This window comes from Microcebus murinus, unplaced genomic scaffold (assembly GCF_040939455.1).
Source record: "Microcebus murinus isolate Inina unplaced genomic scaffold, M.murinus_Inina_mat1.0 scaf003_hap2_Mmur4.0, whole genome shotgun sequence".
Classification (NCBI taxonomy): Eukaryota; Metazoa; Chordata; class Mammalia; order Primates; family Cheirogaleidae; genus Microcebus; species Microcebus murinus.
The window spans coordinates 945,983-949,682 of NW_027438949.1; positions in this window are offsets into that span (position 1 = coordinate 945,983).

Genomic DNA, 3,700 nt, shown 5'->3' on the forward strand with positions numbered 1-3,700 from the left:
AAACCATTTTGATACACATAACTGGCAAAGGATTAGCACCCAGAATATGTAAAGAATTCCTACAAATCAACAATCAAAAGGAGAAAGAAAATAATATAAAAATGGGCAAAAGACAATGTCAGGCAAAACATAGAAGAGAAAACACATACGGTCAAGAAAACACTGAAGAAAAGATCAGGCTTGGTAGTACTCAGGGAGATGCGAGACCACATCGGGATACCACTTCACACCCGTCACTCGGCCAGAAATGAAGAAGTCTGAAAACACCAAGGGTTGAAGAAGATGTAGATCAAAAGGACCTTTCATACACTGATCGTGGGAGTGTAATTGGTAGAACCACTTTGGAAAACAATTAGGCCTTTCTTGTAGAGTTGAACACTTGCTGTTCTTATGCCCAGAAGTCCTACTTTTGGGCATATACACAAGACAGACTTGTATATGTTGCGCTAGCAGACATGGACACAAATGTTCACAGCAATGCTATTTAGTAACGGCAACAACAAAAACCTGGACACAACCCAAGTACCCTTCAACAAGAAAATGGGTAAATGGGCTGGGTGCGGTGGCTCACGCCTGTAATCCTAGCACTCTGGGAGGCCGAGGCGGGAGGATTGTTTGAGCTCAGGAGTTTGAGACCAGCCTGAGCAAGAGTGAGACCCCGTCTACTAAAAATAGAAAGAAATTAATTGCCCAACTGAAAATATATATAGGAAAAATTAGCTGGGCATGGTGGCGCATGCCTGTAGTCCCAGCTACTTGGGAGGCTGAGGCAGTAGGATTGCTTGAGCCCAGGAGTTTGAGGTTGCTGTGAGCTAGGCTGACAGCATGGCACTCTAGCCTGGGTAACAGAGTGAGACTCTGACTCAAAAATAAATAAAAAATAAAAACCAGTACAGTATGACAACATAGCATTTCCATTGCATTAGACATGATGAGTAATCTAGAGTGATTTAAAGTATACAGGAGGATGTGTGCAGGTTATACGTAATACCACACCATTTTATAGGAGGGACTGGAGCATCGCAGGATTCTGGTATCTGTGGTGGGTGGGGGATGATCCTGGAACTAATCCCTGGGGACACAGAGGGACGCCTGTAGTCAGAAGAGTGGACTCTTATGTGTGCCCTGCTTGTAAGCATACTATGGCCTCTTTGCAGCTCTCCAGGGTGGGTTAGAGGGGAACCCTTCCATGTGGTATCATGGTGTCCTCAGCAGTCCAAGCTTCAGGGCCTGCAGGGACTTCATCAATATAGACTCAAGATAGGACCCTTCCAGATAAGAATATGGGCCAGACTCACCTGGGTATGCTTTCTTCGGGTTAAAGAATGCTACGATGGCTCTGGGGATCATGGTGGTGACAGCCTTTGCCATGTCTGTTTCATGAGCACAATGTTCTGCTTCAGCCTGGCTGCACCATCCTCTCCTCATTGCCAAGTTCAGATCAAAGTAACTGCCCTTGGATCAGCTGACTGTCTCTGATGTCCTTCTTCTCCCACACCCTCCCACGGCTTTGTAATTGTCAGGATTTTCTGATTGCAAGAAGAAACTTACTCTGACTTTAGCAAGAAAAGGGACTTATTTGACGTAATGCTGGGTAGGTCACCAAATTGGTAGAGTGTCTAATCAAGCAGGCCTTGGGATGCACAGGCAAGATCAGTCTTGAGCAGAAGGGCCAGGCTGCGGTGCAAGCTGCTCTGCTACTAGAGCCATAAGAGCCAGCCAACCTCATGGCGCTGGAGGGACCTGTCTGTGGTAAGTCAGGATGCTATGTGGAGCCATTGGGAAACCCCGGCAGAAAGGTCCCAGCACAGGGCCATCAAGGGCTGGAGCAAGGCTGTACTTTCTGAGGCAGAGCCACTCACCACTCAAAGAACATCTGCTGCCATGCTGCTGGACCTTGGCAGGGCCTTAAAACCTGACCATAGGACATGAAGCGCCTGTGTGACCAGAGCTGCCTATCATGAGCTGAGTATTGTCAGACCCACCAAGTCATGAGGCCAGGTAGGCACAGCAGCAATTCCATGCAATGATGCATTCAGGACCTGGTGGGCAGTGGGGCTCCCTGTGACTGACTGACAGAGGACAACACTCAGACCCAATTCCTCCATGGGTCATCTCATTAAGTTGGTGCTAGGAAAAATGCAGCCTCACTCAGGATGGCCCTAGGGACAGTGATGAGGGGAAATCCTCCCAGTGAGCAGTATGCTAGGTTGTCTACTTTGCAGAGGGAGAAATAGCCTGAGATACAGGTGTTCAAGGAGTCCTGGGCAGTGGTAAATGGCTTGGCTAATTGGTCAGGGACTCTGGCAGAGTATGATTGGAAAGTGAGACACGAAGTATGGAGAAGAGGTACCTAAGGGAGTGCCTGGGAAGTGTGTGGAGCCCTGTGCCTCATGTCCACACCACCAGGGCACTGCACAGGGGGAGTGCAACCACGTGGCAGAGGTCAGCCAACTTCTCTCCATGGTGCAATGGACCCATGATGGCACCAGCCACTGCGGAAGGGCTGGAGTTTCTCTGTAAGCCCAACAGCAGGGCTGCCTCTCACAACGGCTGATCTAGAGAGTGCCCCTAATCATTGTCCCACAACCAGCAGCAGAGACCGAGACTGAGCCCTCAATGTGCCGCCATTCCTTAAGGAGACCAGCCGGCCATTTGGTGGCAGGTTGCAACTCGCTTTCTGGGTGAAACTCGGGATAAGAAACTCACATTCCTTCTCCAGATTCTAGGCAGGTGCACCGTTCCTGATTTCTGTCCTCTACACCAGGAGCCAGGGAGGAAAGGAAGGGCTTTGGAGGAGCCTTCCCCAACCGCCGCTGTCTAATTAAACAGCCCTGTGTGGTTAAGGATCCCCTCACTTGCCAGAGCCTGGACATGAAGAGCGCTGCAATTTAATCAAGTGATCTTCTGCATCCAGGGTCAGGGGCTCAGCAGCTCTCCCAGGCACCCCTGGAAGACCAACTCTTAATCTGCTGCTGCTTTCCAGGCAAAGGCCTTCTCCCTCCAGGCTTGCCCAGGACAAGAGGACAGGTTGTGGGAGAGGAGAGGAAGGGATGGAGAGACTGTTAAAGCGCTGGGCCCAGGCGGGAGCTGGGGCTGAGGGGCAGGTAAGAGGCACACCCAGGCTGGTCGTCCTGCGTGAGTGCCCCAAGGCAAACGAAGCCGCTTGGACAACTCTTCCCATGACCCACCCACCCGTGCTTTGCTTTTCCTTTTCTCGTTTTCATTCTCTTTTCCTCTTTTAAACAAAGGTGTCCATTGCAAAGGTAGCAAGGGAATGGCTGGGTTGAAGGAGGGAAGTACTTATTGAAGAGAAGCCAGAGTGAGGTATTAGGGCTGCTGCGTCCACGACCTAGGAAAGGGGCTGAAACCGCGTCCCTTCCCAAGGCGCCAACTCTCTCTGGGGAATGCAGACAGGCGGCTGCTCCTCACAGGACACTCTCTCCCGCAGGGGCACCACGCAGACAACACGCCCGGTGCCAAGCGCCTCGGGACGGGAGACCAGGGTCGCTGGGTGCCGTCCTCCCCTTCCGTCCAGCCCCCGCCCCAGCTTCCCGCGTCAGCTCTAGCCGCCACACACCCCCGCTCCCCTCCTCGCCCCCGCGCGCGTGCGCCCCGTCCCCGTGTCCCTCCCCCGTTGCCGCGGGCGCGCGCGCGTGCCCGTCGTCCCAGGCGGGAGCTGCAGACTGCTGGCCGGCTG